Consider the following 17,286-nt stretch of genomic DNA (forward strand, 5'->3'; position numbering starts at 1 on the left):
AGATACTTGACTACGTTTTATACTTTTGAAACCAAAAAGCTATTTTTTTTCTGGGTAATAGACTTGTGTTTACCAGGTAAAAGCACATGTCCATTTACAATTAATAACAATGCCACAGTCTTTTTCAGTGTGTTTATATGTGCAGTTACCCCTGTCTCTTCAAATATACATACATGTCCAGGAATAAATCCAACCTTTGAACACTTAGTAAACTTGCTTCACTTTTTATTTTCTGACGTTTTCAAATACCTTTATAGCTGAAAATGCATTTTCTAGATGATACATGACCTGAAATTTTGAAAAGCTATTCACACACGCACACACACACTGCAGAATTCCCACTTTGGCACTTTACAATGATTTATTGCAGAGTTTGAAAAGGTCTTACCAACCCTATTTATTGTCTTCTGGGTTAAATCTAGCTATGAAGTTAAATCATTAGTTGATACAAATAATATGCCATGGTGATGAGGGACCAAGAAAATGCAAAACACACCACAGTGAAATGCCTGAAGCGAGAACTAAGCAGCACATATAGATCTGGCATGTGAGTGTGGCAAGCAAGAATTGCAATAGGAGACGTGGGTTCATTAAAAACCACTGAAACTGATTCAATCAAAAAAACTTAATTTAGGAATAAATTAATCAAAATTCTGAGTTACGGTATTAAAGGGAGAAGGTTAAACTTGTATTCCAAAGACTTTTTTCTTTAACTGACTATGTTAAAAAATACCGGACAAAATAGTTTCTAGACAGTAGTAAGGAATGATATACGTTTCCCATTGTCATGGGGAAACAAAGGGTTTGTAGAGTATCTCTCACCAGGAACAAAGTGCTTGTAGAGTAGCTCTCACCAGGAACAAAGGGTTTGTAGAGTATCTCTCACCAGGAACAAAGGGTTTGTAGAGTATCTCTCACCAGGAACAAAGGGTTTGTAGAGTATCTCTCACCAGGAACAAAGGGTTTGTAGAGTATCTCTCACCAGGAACAAAGGGTTTGTAGAGTATCTCTCACCAGGAACAAAGGGTTTGTAGAGTATCTCTCACCAGGAACAAAGGGTTTGTAGAGTATCTCTCACCAGGAACAAAGAGTTTGTAGAGTATCTCTCACCAGGAACAAAGGGTTTGTAGAGTATCTCTCACCAGGAACAAAGAGTTTGTAGAGTATCTCTCACCAGGAACAAAGAATTTGTAGAGTATCTCTCACCAGGAACAAAGAGTTTGTAGAGTATCTCTCTCACCAGGAACAAAGGGTTTGTAGAGTAGCTCTCACCAGGAACAAAGAGTTTGTAGAGTATCTCTCTCACCAGGAACAAAGGGTTTGTAGAGTAGCTCTCACCAGGAACAAAGGGTTTGTAGTCTCTCTTGCAATCCAAGGGAGCAGGATCACCAAAGCCCAAGGGCTCATAGCTGAAGCTGATCCCAGTCATCTTTAATTGCAATCAAACAAGCTGTGAAGTAGAAGCAGAGAAAGATAGATTTGCTTCAGAAGAAATAAATAGTGGGGTGGAAACAACATGCCAATATCTGAAAGCCTATCCTGGTGAGCCGCCACTAGTAAAATATTTATAATATTTTATCATTTTTTTCCTCCCTGGAGAATACTCATGCACCTCAACAAAGGAGTGGCCTTTTTATTTTGCACCACAAGAGCTCTAAGAACGGAACTCTTCTCTTGTCAGACAGAGCTCACCTTCCAGGGGAAGGCTTGGCAGACTCCAGCTGAGATTCAAGGTGTACCACTGAGCCAATAGCGCAAAACATTCCTCATTGTTTTATCACTTATAAGTTTAAAACTCCTGGTGGTTTACATGTGATGCTGGCATGCATATCTTGCTGTTACTTTTAAGCTTTCTTCTGAGATACATGTATAGGATGTCTGTGCGGTCATGTAGACATAGTTAAGGTTCCAACGAAGGTCCTGTTTGAAGTTGATTTTACAACCAGCTCAAAAGGGGGTAAAACCCCAGCAATATGCATGAACACTGTTATGTGTGGTTAGATTAGCAGGCTCAACAAACCCTGTGAACGGGGAGCATTTGGCTGAATACTTTTTGAGTTACAGAGTGATGAAAAAACAGCTGTTATTTATTTATTTATTTATTTATTTATTTATTTTAGTGATTAACATGCTTTTTATACACCTGTATCTCAAAAAGTATAGCAAATTAAGGAACCACGCTTGGCATACACATAGTCCCGGGGCTGTAGATGTGCAACAGGGTATTAACATTTTTAGGGGGCGGGGGTCCTAGTTTTACAGAAATTGAACCTCAAAGATAACAGTCTGACGTCACTGCTATCAACTTCATTGCTGGGCAGAGTTACTTGTCACTGTTCCATTGCACTGAATAGGGAGACATGCAATATATAGTTCTGCACACATCTATGTTTCTGTCTGGATTACAAATGGTAATCAGTGATAATATTTTATGTGTTTGTGCCTTCAGCACTGGGGAAACTAATAATCTTTTTTCATTTTCTTTCCCCCTTTCACTTTTGTTGTTATGGTACAGTTGGGAGTTCAATTATACCGTTCCATTCCACAGACAAATCTATGCTGCTGCAGGTGTTAAAACTACAAACTTCTCTGTGCTTTTAAATAATAAAACATGAAAAATAAAAGTGACCTTGTGTATAGTGTTACTTATTATACAATGAATGCTCATTTTGTCTTGTTTTTTCCCAGACCATTGTCACGCTGGTAACAGAAATGACAGAATATTGTATTTTCATGCATGCTGCTTTGTTTCTACCACATCTAACTTATTACAGTCCAACACTTGACGTGACTAAAGAAGGTTGAAGGACCAGTAACACTGAAAGGTGGCTGTGCAGCGCCATGCAAATCTGGAGAATTACTGAACAGTCAACGTTCAGATTTGCAACCAATCATTGAGAATTGTGAGGGTTTATTCACTGACTGTGGCTAAAATGAACTGGTGGCTATCCTCATCTGAATGATCACTCTTGCTGCGTGAAGTGGCTAGACTACTGTAGTCTAACAATACAGGTACCATTGTTGTGTGTTGGAATTATTCTCTTCATCCATGATATTTGTATGTCTACGTGCAAACGACTTTCCTTTGTGTGTAATGATAGGCAACAATTGTGGATATCAACGCTATCATGTCACATTACCTTGACATGTTTATAAAGTGTTCAAACCACGACAATCTTCAGTGCTCAGGTCTAAACATTTTTCTCATGATTTGTCTTCAATAAATCTGGCTTTTAAAAAAAATAATTATATACTTGGTGCTGTCTCTTTCTTCTGTGAAATTTAATGTCTCAAGTTGTGTTTCCACCACTGCATTATGTGGCAGATGTGCTTGTTTGATTTTACAGGATGCCGTCTGCAAAACTATGGATACTCAAAGGCAAAAACTTTGTTAAAGTAAAGTTAAGGTTTGGTTGCAAAAGTCCAAAAGGTTAGGAAGTTGCAAGATAAAGTAGCCACGCAACCTTAACTCTGCACCCTCATGTGTATGTTTCCCATCATACTTGACATCACATATGACATCATCAAAGGCATGGGCAATGACATCATGAAGCACATGACAAATTCTCCCCGAAGACTGGCCATACTGATGTAGTCCTTGTGATTGGTTACTTGTTCAGTAACTACATTACTGCCTGACTTGATCAAGGTCACAAGAGCTGCATAAAACAAATTCCAGTTGAGGTCTCCAGGCATTATGGCGAGCAGAGTTATTGTTCTTATTGGACTATGTCTGGTGTTGAATTGCTCTGCTTGTGCTCAGAGAATAAACGCTATTTCAGCTGCAGCGCTTTGTCTTTGGAGATACGCTCCAAGGCAGTGGATGAACTTCGAGCTGGGCTTATGTTTTGATAATTAGCAGCCAGAGAAACTAATAATGCTTAAGGACATCCAAAGGGTCAAAAACAAAAAGGTCCAAAAGTCTAAAAAAAACAAAAAAGCAAACAAAAAAAAAACCCACCGTCTTTATAACAAATCTTGCTAAAGAACGTAAACATGCATTACTTGCAGAGTTGTTCCTGTTGGCATTGAAGCCGTTAGCCAAGTTTTAGAGCCTGTTTATACAGGCTGATGAGCTGCTAGCATCTGGTTCACAACAAAAGAGTGATCAACCTGAGGCTCGCTGTGACAGGAGGGGAAGGGGTGTCATTTATTGGTGGCACAGTGAATACATTTGAGATGCAAAGTAATGAACAGAAAATAAACTGTGTTAATTAGCGGAAACTTTTCATGCTTCCAAATTGTTGTTGTGGCGTGAATGAGCTTCGCTTGATAGACTGAGACGGCTCGGCAGCTCTCTCAGAGATCGCACGCTGAAATTAAATGAACGTTTTGTGAAAGACTGTGACATAGTCAGCTGGATTTCATTGATGTAAGGATGTTCAAAAAGATGTCCAGAGGACAATACATCTACTTAATTAGTTAAGCTAATTAACCAGGGATCCATGCTCAGTATCATCCCTGCCACCTGACACACACGGAAACTGCAATGTTGTAGCTAATTTGCTAGTGTGTGTGTATCAATTACATCTAATTTCTAGGCACTGGTTTCTATCTTTTGTGATCCAGAAAATGTTTGAATAAAGGGATGTATTGTGGTCTGGGCTATGGACCAAGAGCCTTGATGTTTGCAGCCCTGTGGAAATCAAAAAACAAAACAGGTATTGTTTATATTTATAAGCATTTATCTTCCATATGTGGTCCTGCTAAGCTGTTAAAAAACAACTTTAAAAGGATAAAACATAAAAAAGGCTTAAATCAGGGGGGGGGGGAGGGGGGGTATATTCGGCAGTCACAGTGTACGGAACTGAGTATTAGTGCTAGAAAATCATTTACAAGTGATAATTAATTTTCAACACCTAATTAAAGCCCAAAGGAGAAGCACTCGAGTTCTTTGGTTTAGAAGGGCAGATCAAAAGGGCCTGTGTTTCATTCCCCTCTCTGAGTTGCAGCAGCGAAGCTCACATTGCTGCTCCATTAGCTTTGAATAATGCATGCACTAGCCGTGTCACAGAATGCATTTTCTGTATTCTCTCATCTGTTACAGACAGAGGCATGCATTAGATCCCCGTCTTCAAAAATAATTTTGTAAAAGCAGGAGTGCTTTCCTGTAAACAAATACAAATTCATAAGACCTCTGGCTTCACTCCGACCCACAAGTGGCCATCCTCACGGTAGGAATGTGAGGGGCATTGGCAAAGTGGTTTATTGTAGACAGGTGCAGGGGTGATGCAGTGCATGAAAGAAGCAAACAGAGATAATTATAATCCAGTTTATAAATGTTTTATTATATTTCCAGATCTGGCGACCTAACAATAATCCCAGGCAATACACAACAAAATGAATTGCACTGTTTAATAATGACATGTTGCCGTCCCAAATAATAAACACAGTTAGTACATCCACAATATAAAAGCACGGTCACCAGTCCTGGGTGTGTGCAGTAGTGCTCGTGGTGGGTGATACAGTTTATATTTGTGTCAAAAGTGCAGTGTTGTCCGGTTTCGTGCTAGCTCACCTCCCACCAGCAGAGGGAGCAGGAGGAACCTGTCCACCCAGCGGGCTTTGGTAACTACAGGGTTAATATTCCGTAGGAGCCTGTTTTACTCTGCACCCCATCTTTCTCTTTGGGTCATTTAAAGGGCCTTCAACACTTCATCAATCAGATATTTAACGAGGCGGGAACCTACTGAGAATAGAATTTGATTTGACTCTTGTGATTCTGGGGAGACTTTTTGGTATTTTACTTTTTTAAAGTAGAAATAGGAAATCTTCCAGTGGTGTACTTCAGTGAGCAGGACCTGTGTTTAATGTCCCTTCTGAAGGACAGCACATGTTACGGCACAGTCCTCGATTCCAGTAGCATGCTGAGACACTGATGATGCTCTGAGCCACCTGCACAGTGTCCTGTAGCTCCTGATTCCCTGTCTCAGGTTCAGGTTCCATGGTGGAATGGAACCTAATATGTTTATTACAAGAGAGTAACAGAATGACCTTTGAACCCAAGAGTGCAGCCACACATGAGCAATCCTGAATAGTAAGTGTGTATGGTTTCCTACCATTCAGCCTGAGACTCAACTGTAGCTACCCTTGTAGCACAATCGTCCTTCAGTACAAAACCATTGCATGTGATATGCTGTAGCTCATTCAGGTTAAAAAGGCTTATTAGAAAGTCAGTGATTCTGTATGGAATCGTTGTAGTTTTATTAATACATTAACAGTGTCTGAGTCTGGTCTCACATTATTAGTGTTTAATTGCCAATTTACCCTTTTCAGACACCAATGAATAAAATATGAACCTATGCTATGTAAATGTGGGTTTGAAGTTGATTTATTTATTTAGTTGTTATTTTTACACATACATTTAATTTCATAATGTTGAGCTAATAAATAATTTCCTGGTTTCAATGTAATACACGATTGTGGTAAACAGTGTTGGATTTGTTTGAGGGTGGTCTGTGAGAGGGAGCTGAGATCCCAGGGTGCACCTCTCCAAACCCTGCGATCCACTTCCATAATGCATGGAACATGAACAGTGTCAGTGTCAGACTCCAGATACAAGAGATGGGGAATTAACAAACTGTCTGTAACCTCACAGTGCTCAATCAGAATCAACATAAGAAACTAAGTCAACAGACAACTTTTCTGCTACTGCCTTCTTCAGTACACCTCCTTGCCTGTATTTACTGTAGAATTAATACATGAGAAACATTGTCAATTTGTGTAGGTGTCGACATTATGGCAGCAATTAATGAAGAGCTGTGCAACAGTAGCATGGAGTAGAGCAAGGTTCTGCTTTGCCTCGTCTCATTCCTGACGTCATTCATGTTTTAAAAGTTCATGTGAAGTATGTAGGGTCTCTTATTGTTTTAAGAGATGGCATCTCATGCAGTTGGTGCAAGAGAAGCTGAGCGGTTCAGGCTGCTCATACTGTGTTCAGTGATATTGGACACCCTCCCATCAATGTATTCTCTTATTATGAATCAAACTGTTCAATGATATGAGACAAACTACACATGAAGTCCTTTCTTATTATGAATTACAAGATTGTACTCAGGAAATACTATTAAACATAAAAAAAATGTTGTTGGGTTTTTAATTGCTGGAACTAAAACAAGGTTTTGGATGTGTAGACAATTGTTTTGACGACATCTTGTTTGTACAACTTTCCAGGCTACCAGTTTAACAAAGTGTGTTCGGCCTCTGTTTTGATGGAGCGAGGAATACATTACGTGCACACTGGGTTGAATAGTAAGTATTGGTTGCCTGGTGGGACTTTTCCCCCCACTGTCCCAATGAAATGGAGTACAGGAATTAGATACGGCTATATGTGTTTTTGTACCCTGGACCATGATACAAAAAACAGCAACAAAAGAGACTTCATTAACTGAACTTTTACGATGATACTAGTAAAGAAAAACATATCGAGCAAGTAAAATTACAGTCACATTGTAGTAAAAGCTCTCTATCAGTGCTTTCAATTTACAACTCTTCGACAGTTATTGCTAAAGCAGTAAAATGTGACCGTCTGAGTGGAACCACAGCTAGTCAATAATATTAGGGCTGGGCAATGCACTATAAAACAAGCTGACACTGCACGGCAGCACAATTCAAGACCCTTCAAATGACTCTGGGATTGTCAGTGTCCCCAAGGCGTGCACACCTCATTCTTGACTTGAACACCTTCTGCCATTCAATCCCGTGCCTCTCTTTAGCAGAGGCAGTGAATCGTGTTGAACTGTGACACGTTGTGTTTTATGATGTGGACCTGGTCTGTAGGGAGCCAGACTGAGAGCAGAAACTGTTTCTAAACAAACAGGTCTTCCAGATAGCTGTCAGTCACTCAATGTAAAGCAAAGTGTGACACTTTGATGAACTGGAGGGAATACATGCACTGACAATGTTGTTAATAATGAACCGCAAGTGCTGATGCATAATGATTGTGCTCCAGGGTACACAGTAGATTACGGGCACACCAGATCAGAGTTTAATATAAACATGCTTGCAAGAAGAATTTGTGTGAGTGCATCACTAATTTAATAGAAAAGATGTTCTCCAGACCAAGCCTGTCTTTGCAATGCTACTGATGGAACCAGATTGAAGCAGGAGCCTGAATGCATCAGGTGTTCTCCCTCTGCTTGTATCTGAGACACAACATTTCATTGAAAATACATAAGAACATGAGAAAGGTTTCAAACGAGAGGAGGCCATTCAGCCCATCTTGCTCGTTTGGTTGTTAGTAGCTTATTGATCCCAGAACCTCATCAAGCAGCTCCTTGAAGAATCCCATGGTGGCAGATTCAACAACATTACTGGGTAGTTAGTTCCAGACCCTCACAATTCTCTGTGTAAAAAATTGCCTCCTATTTTCTATTTTGAGTGCCCCTTTATCTAATCTCCATTTGTGACCTCTGGTCCTTGTTTCTTTTTCCAGGTCAAAAAAGTCCCCCGGGTCGACATTAACAATGCCTTTTAGAATTTTGAATGCTTGAATCAGATTGTCACGTAATCTTCTTTGTTCAAGACTGAATAGATTCAATTATTTTAGACTTTCTACATATGACATGCCTTTTTAAACCTGAAATAATTCTGGTAAAGTTTTAACATTACTTCCCTTGATTTCAATTCAACACTTTTCACTATATATCTGAGCATTCTGTTGATTTTTTCTATAGCTTCCCCACATTGTCTAGATGAAGACATTTCTGAGTCAACATAAACTCTGAAATCTTTTTTTATATTAAATGTCAGTTACCATACTCCACTGGTTACCTCACTCCATTTTGAGGTTTCTCCTCTAATCAGTACTTTCTGTTTTCTACATGTTAGCATCCTCAAAAAAGTCAAGCAGGTTAGTTAGACACAATCTTTCTTTCCTAATGAATAAAATTAAATAATTTCCTCCATGCTGACTGTCTCCCAGGATACTGGTACCATATAAGTCATTTTTCATTTTGGATCTTTTTTGTTTCCATAAGTTTACACATAATAGAAGTCAGGCTTATTAGTCTGTAGTTACCTGGTTCGGTTTTTGGCTCCCTTTTTGTGGAATGGTATTATGTTTGCAATTCTCCTTCCTTTCTTTGATGGGGTCTGACATTTTCTCTTAATGATAGAAGACCTGTAATCTTTGTCTTTCTAAAACTTTAGCAGACGAGAACATGTCAAGTGGCATTGTTCAAATCACGGACAATCAGAATTTTCAAAATCCTTTTGCTTAGATTCAGGCATGGTAGGGTTCGCAAGTAAAGCACTTGTAGCTTCAAGTCCTTCAAGCGATGCTGCTCTGCGCTCATGTGGCCTGTGAAGGATGTGACCTTGCCGATGTTAAGATGTATCTGTGCCGTGCTTCCCCTGCAGCAGGGCTGCTCAAGGAGAGGAGTCTGAGTTTTCTTTTTTTAACTCGACCTTTAAACTCATTTTTGCATGATGATGTCTAATTACATTAGCATACAATTGCAATTAGCTGGAAAAAGGCATCCGAGCTTTCGCATGACTAATTCAGTTATCAAAACACATCAGTGTCTATTATCGTTTTTCATCTCATCTAAGTAAAAAAAAAAAGAACAGCTTTGAGGCTGGGGAAACAAGGGTGCTAATTTCAGACAGAAGGGGTGCATCATCTGCATTGCAGTCATTAAGACCCAAGCAAAGAACACAGACCCTTATAGATAATACAATTGGGTGTGCCCTGCAGCCCAAAACTGATCCATTTTAATGATTAAACTCAGAATTCATGATACAGATTGACAATGATCCCTGCACTTTCAGATAATTCAGAAGCACGTTCTAGTTTGGGTAAAAGGAAATGCACATACAGTACATAAGGATAGCCCAATAATACCATTCCAAACGTGTGTTGGACCAGAGGGAAGATCAGCATGTCTGTAACAAAAAAGGAAGAACCACTTTTTCTTTTTCACCCATGGAATAGTAAATGTGTATTTTAATTTACTGGATGTGCCTGTAATGTATAAACATTAGGGACAGTTTATTTCTAATCTGATGGTGCAGCCCAGCTTGTACAATGTGCTAACAGGGGACCAGCCTCCTCTTAAGGATAGTGGTAAAGTGGTCACCCCTTTTATTATTTATGCATTATTATTATTATTATTATTATTATTATTATTATTATTATTATTATTATTATTATTATTATTATTATGTTTGTGTGCTGACGGTCGAAAGCTCTCTGACATTATTGTTTATTATTTGAGACCGGTGAAAAGCCAGTCTCAAACAGTGTAGCTGGTGGGGGTGGGGTTAAATTCCCATCCCAGTAAAGCCTGTGGGAATGTGGCTGGATCCTTAGTAAGGTAATTGTCTAATAGGTAATTAAGGCTCCAGCCACAGTATAAAAGACACACTCCGGGCTCAGATGGGGTTGTTGTTGTGAGGAGAAATAAGTAGAAAGAGGGAATGCTACCAACCAGAGAACAAGGTACTCTTTATTATATAGAGGAATTATTTGTTATTTATCTTTTGTTTGGTTAATGTGCCCTTTTCTTTGTGTTTTGTTAAACTGTTTGTTTTATTTAATAATAAACACCCTGCACGCAGCCATAGTGCTTCAGTTTCACCCGTAAGTTCAGTTGAATCGTGAATCACTGGGGAATGGGGTTCAGCATTATATAAAAACGTGTTACATGGTAAGGAACAGTGAATGCATGCTGTGGCATAAACACGTGGAACGCGTGTTTACTTGCAAGTGGTTTGCTAATCGTTAAAGTTTTGAATGGCTGGCATGAGGGGGCGAATGGGGCGTGTCTACATCCTTTCCACTAAGATCTCTTTCCAGAGTAACCCGTATCCTTCTGCATGTTTCTGCAGGTCTAAATCGAGGAGGCTCACCGCAGCGCAGGTTTATTTGCATCTTCTCAAATGATCGCTCTGATCTTCCCCAAGAATGTTATGCAACCTTCATCATTCTCCCTCCCTGCCTGCCTGCTTGCCTCTCTCCCTGCCTGCCTGCCTGGCCTGCTTGCCTCTCTCCCTGCCTGGCCTGCTTGCCTCTCTCCCTGACTGGCCTGCTTGCCTCTCTCCCTGCCTGCCTGTTTGTCTCTCTCTCTGCCTGTCTGCTTTCCTCCCTCCCTGCCTGGCCTGCTTGCCTCTCTCCCTGCCTGGCCTGCTTGCCTCTCTCCCTGCCTGCCTGCTTTCCTCCCTTCCTGCCTGGCCTGCTTTCCTCTCTCCCTGCCTGCCTCCCTGTCCAGTGAACTTTTTCATTGTATCTCAATTATTCTGCAGGGAACTGAAAATGTTTTTTTTTTTTTTTTTTTTTTTTTTTTTTTTAAGTTTTAAGTGTCATAAAGTCTGAATTTATATGTTTTAAGTATCAAAGTCCCACGTTATATAAGCCTCTCCAAGCTTGCTCAGCTTGATGCAGAACAATAATCATGCTACTCCACCATTACTGAGAGAAACTCCTGCTGTGTAGCTAAACACAGTACGAACAGACGGTCCTCAGAGGGTAAATGTCAACGCAATATGTTCACTTGGGATGAGTCCCTCAGACTACACATTAAACTGCTAAAGAATTCCCTCAGCTGTTTCTTGTTTTCACATTTCCAGCACTCTGACCTTCACGGGTGTGACATGATTTACACCGGTTACACTTTTTTTAAAAAGGGTCGGACAGTCTGCATGCACAAAAAGGTTATCCGCATGCTCTTAAAAAGTTTATAAAGGCTCTATCACACTGTGATTTAATCTTTGGTCACTCTAATAAAAGTGAACCACTCTATTTTTGTAGTTTTCCCATAGTTATACTATGCATTTACCATAGCTCACCCTGGTTTGCCATGTTAGATAATATTATTTACTATACCTTACTATTCTTAACAATGCTTCCTTATGCCTTGCCATGCAGTCATTCTGCTTTATTACACTCAGCTATGCTTTTACTATGAGAAACTTTCATATACCACTTTCACACACAAATACCGCCACTGTGCCGTATCAGAGACATTATTTATTTTATTTTTTTAAAATGCCCATTCACACAACACGAAAATGCACGATCTATGCCAGTATAATACCATCATTACCCTTTCACACAGGCAAAGGGATCGTGTGAGGACAGCTTTCAAACCTGTCAGTCAACGAATCGCTTTCATGGCAATGGAAACAAAACAAACAAATAAGCATTGTAGGTAAGCTACTTAAAAATGCTCGCTTTGTCCTCTCTATTAATAATATATACAGTATGCATATAAGGGGAAAAATTAAAGTGGGCATTATTAATATTTTCATTCAGCCTTGTGGTACTAACTGCAGTGTATTAAAAGTTGTAGGCTTGTCGACCATAATTTTTTTTTTTTCCTGTTGCAGATGTGTTGCTTTATATACTATATATATATATATTAACAGCCTGTTCTGTCTGTTGCTCACTTTGCTTACCCCTGATCATATTAACTGGATTTGCACAGGGTCTGTGCCCCCAAAAGTGCTGCATCTGTTTAGTAGCTATCACTCCTTAGAATTGTAAAGTTAACAATTCCTTAACTTCTTTTGGTCTCCAATTCCTACCTCGTTCTTGATCAGCCATTGCATTTGAAACAAATGAAAACGTGTAACATCAATGATAACAATACCCAACAGGTCTGGTATACAGTCACATGTGATTTGACTTTGAAACCAAGAAGTGAACACAGGCACCCTAGTGGGAGCCTTGGACAAGGAGAGGCCAACTTCCTCATAAGACCTGGACCAATGGGAGACACATCAGACGATAGATCCCATATTATCTTGAGTATGGTTGTATGTGGAACGCAAGGAGGTGCCAATCACCGAGAAATGGAAATAAAAGTCTAGGGAAGTGGTCAGGCTCTTGTTGCTTCGGTACTTTGCGACAGGGTCCTAGTGCAACGACCTCAGACCCGGGAACTCAGTATCAGCAGGTGTTTGTTCCACAGGAACAGAAGCAACCGACATGGAAGGCCTACCATGTGTGGTCTGGCTACTTGGGTGCAGAGAAGACCCCAGAAAGGATTTTATTGGCTTGGGATGGATCGGGAAACAACAAAATGGCTGGCCATGTGTGAGCGCTGTATACTGCGGAAAGCGCCACTGCAGAGAAACTCGCTCCTAGTGTCCATCCTCACTGAGCACCATAGACTTCCTTACCTTGAGAATATCTTGGTGGCTACTGATCTGTTTACCCCGTATGCTTGGGCTATTCCGACGTGTGATCAGACAGCACGCACCGCAGTTCAAGCATTGCGGCAGTACATCATCCAGCCTTTTGGATGCCTGGAATGTTTTCATTTGGACCAAGGTCCGTATTTTGAGTCAGCATTGATGGCAGAACTGTATAATTACTATGGATGCAGGAAGAACCGCACAACACCTTACCACCCAAAAGGTAACGATACTTGTGAGAGGTTTAACCAAACCCTTCTGAACATGTTGGTCACATGGAAGTGGAGCAACAGAACCAGTGGATTCAACATCTACCAGAGAGGATGCATGCATACAACAGCACCACCCAATGCGACCATAAGGTATTCAACTTTGTTCAGACGTAATGCCCGATTACCAGTAGAAGTGACCCTTGGACTGGCCAGGAAGTGGTCAGTACAGAAGAGTTGGTGTAGGTCCACCACAAGAGATTGGTGCTGTCTTATGACAAAGCAGGGGAGCAATTTACCAGGGCCAAGGAAAGGGAGCTGCCCCTCTTACCAGGGAATGGGAGCCATGAAGGTGATTCACCAGAATCGGATCCAGGTCTGTCCCCACCTCAAAAGCTGCTCCAACGGAACAGGTAATGTCTTAAGAACACTATGATCCCTTGTCAATGTTTTTGAGAGGTGCATGTGGTCACTTTGTCCCCCAGGTTCAGGAAGCTGTTGGTCCTGCCACTCTTCAGGAGGAAGAAGCTTCTGTTATCGTTATGGACCTGCTGCTCCTCCAGAAGAGGAAGCCACTGCCATTATGGGTCCTGCCACCCATCCAGCAGATGCTGCTGTCTCCATGGGTCCTGCCTTTCCCCCACCTGAAGGGATCACCAAGGCTGGAAGTTTGCTACATCCCCAGAAATCGACTGAGGGATGCTTCCAGAGCAATATCGAGAGTGATCACCTGATCCTTGTTCCCAGTTAGTTCCCAGGGCGGGAACTGACAAAGCAGGGAAGTGTGTTACACAATGACATTGACCTTCTTGCAAAGCCCCAATTAAACACTATTATTATTTTTGTCACATTGTAAATAAGTATGTGTGTGTGTTTACTTGTTTTGCACTCGTTATGATTTATTTATTTATTTTTGAGCATGTTTATAAATATATCTTGTTAGTAGAACATCTACATGGTAGAAATTGCTTGTGTATGGAGCATGGGGCTGTGAGAAGGGGGAAGCAGGAAAGCAGCAGCAGGACAAGAACAGAAGCAACCGAGAGACTGACAAGGAAGGAACTGGAAGAGACTGAGGAACAGGACTAGCTGCAGCAGAAGCAGAGAGCAGGAGGAAGCAGCATGGGAAATCCTTTTTGGACTTAGACTTGGCTGGAGACGCAAAAGCACCGAAAGTACCCTGGACAAGGAGAAGGTCCTCAGCTTTAAAGGGAAGTGGAGTTTGTAGTGTGCACTTACAGCCATTTTATTCCCATTGGCATTCATCTTAGATGCCCATTTTAGTATCAGGTTGGTAGAGAGGGGGAAGAGGAGACAGCAAGTGACCTGTCATTTCTAAAGTCTTTTTTTTCCAGCATTTTTTTTCTTTGCATCTCCCTGGCAGAACCCCTATGAACTACTGGACCAGGCCATTTTAATTTGATACTTTGCACCCTAGCCTAGTGGTGGGCTCTTTTTAATTTGATACTTTGCACCCTAGATAATTGGTTGGTGGTGGCCTTTTTTGCCAAGTGTAGTTTTCGTTTTATTTTTTATTTCAATACCTCAAATAAACTTCTGTTTTAATTACATTGCTGGTGTTGTCTGTCTATGGTCGGGATGGTCTCTTTTCTCCTACCTATGTCACAGATTAAACATATGCAAATTAACGTTATTTCTGTATACTGGGTCCTGGTGCCCATTGCCACCAGGTGGCGTAGTCAAACTACATATATATATTTGTACTGCTTTGCCGAAGTGTACCACGACACAATCACATAGCACAATAAAGAGCTGAACATGAATGTGGGCTGTACTTTTCACTACATCCCTGCCACTATCATCTAGTTACGCCAGCAGCTTGCCGGCTCATACAAGGAGAATGCTTTCTATTCTTGAAAGCAATTTCATGCTTTGAAGGTGCTTTGGATAGGTGCAATAGACGGCTCCTCTGGGATTCACAGTACCATCATTGTTTTAAAGCAAATGTTTAGTTTGATCCCCCTGTTATTAATCACAGAGAAGAAACATAGATATGGATATATGGGCATAGATTAGCTTATATCAGAAAGCTACATTTTTTTTAAAAGAAATGATCAAATCTCAGTGTAGTAAATACTGAAGCCAGATTGGCATTTCCAGATCTTGCTCTGTTTCTTGTTCTTGCTCTGTTTCTTTCTCTTATCTTTCTACAGAGTCAGTAGTTTTCTTTAAAGTAGCAAAGCATCAATGTGTGCTATCTTTGGCTGTGTAGATGTAAGACACATGATTATACTTGAGGATTAGAATACAAATGGTAAAACACTAATAGGAATTCCTGTTGGAACTGACTAAAATGGTCTTCAAAGCAAACCTGTCTTTCAGAAAAAGACATTCACAGATACATTTATATCAAACCAGTCTTTATATTGAGAAGATCAAAATGTGGGAGTCGGCTATACTGGAGTATGTATGAATAACTGTTGCGTGTAGATGCCATATTTACTTCTTTGGCACTGCCACAGACTTCCCCTCAAAATTGTATTATAATGGTAGACCTCACGGTCTTTTTAGTTCTACTGTGCATCTTACAATTGCTTACTGTCCTGGGTGGGATATTTTAGTAACAGTAAATAAACATTATTATTCCAATTGAAGTACATGTACAATAGCAAAAGCAAAGTTGTTGTTTAATTACAGTGTACTTATTTATTTCATTTCAGTGTAGTTATTTATTTAATTAAGGTGTACTTATGTATTTAATTTTAAGTGTTAATAACGCTACTTAAAGTGTAAATATTATTCCAAAATGAAAACCCTACTCAGCTCAACCCTAAGGAGTACATTCAAATGACACAACTCTGGATATGACACTCAAGATATGTAAGTGATGCAAATTGGATGGTGTGTATCCCCTCGGAAGCACAAGAGCTGTGTGGCACAACTGGAAGAACTGTGAAGTGCCTTTGAGTCTGTGTCTTTTAATGAGACAGAGTCTGCTGTTAACACAGCTCCTTTATTCAACTGTAAACAGATATGCACTGTCTTTAAAGGTAACAGGCTCCTGCGACCCACCTTAAGGAAATTTTCACTTGCATACTGTCATGTCCTTAGACAGCTGCAAAGACTCTGAACTTGAATTCCAATGCATGTTCCCATTGAAGTTCAGTTTGTTTGTTTTAGATGAACACGAGGTGAGTGTCAGTTATTTCCTCTGGGAAATCTTCAGATGTCACCTGGCATTGTGGGAGCAGTGTTATAAAACAAAACAATCATATTAGCAAGCTGCTGTTTATGAAGAGGTCAAAGAACAGAGACAGGCTCCGGAGACTCACCAAAACACAGGGCTGCCCTTTGGAGCTGCTGGCTCTGACTCAGACCACAGGAAATTATATGTAATAAACTATAATTATTACAACTACTACTGCTAAGGAGAGAAGGTTAGCCCTCTCTTGACAAGGATGGAAGAGGTCCTAGTGGCCTTCAACACACATACAGTTAAGGCTTTGTCACTTACTTTGTGGCATCTCTAACTACTACTACTACTACTAATAATAATAATAATAATAATAATAATAATAATAATAATAATAACAATACTAATAATAATAATGGAATCTGACAACACATTATGGGTCCATTCACAATGATCTAAACAGTGGCAGATCTAAATACCATATTTACCTTAATTTTAACCCTGGCACATCATTCTCAAACTCATGCAAAGCCCTGATATATCGCAGACCTTAAAGAGTAAAACAGAGTTACACTTCCCCACGTGTTGCTACAACTGAATGACATGCCAGTCATTTTTCTTTTCAATGTTAACATCCTGACATCTTTTTATACTTAAAAGTCTACTTCAAAGCTCTTTTCGAAACATCCGCTCTAGTGCACTAATAAGGATGATTGCTCACATTGTCGAACAGGTGACACAGCAATAACGATCCATGATGTGGAAGGGAACAGAAAAGCCACAGCA

General features: G+C 40.2%; 1 non-coding gene across 1 annotated transcript; it reads left to right on the top strand.

The window, feature by feature from the left end:
- The first annotated feature begins 16,722 nt into the window (after positions 1–16,722).
- LOC121304798 lies at positions 16,723–16,849 on the top strand. The gene has a single exon (XR_005947998.1). It is a non-coding gene; the product is annotated as a U6atac minor spliceosomal RNA (small nuclear RNA).
- Positions 16,850–17,286: the final 437 nt, after the last annotated feature.

Source organism: Polyodon spathula, chromosome 39 (genome assembly GCF_017654505.1).
Source record: "Polyodon spathula isolate WHYD16114869_AA chromosome 39, ASM1765450v1, whole genome shotgun sequence".
In the NCBI taxonomy this organism is placed as follows: domain Eukaryota; kingdom Metazoa; phylum Chordata; class Actinopteri; order Acipenseriformes; family Polyodontidae; genus Polyodon; species Polyodon spathula.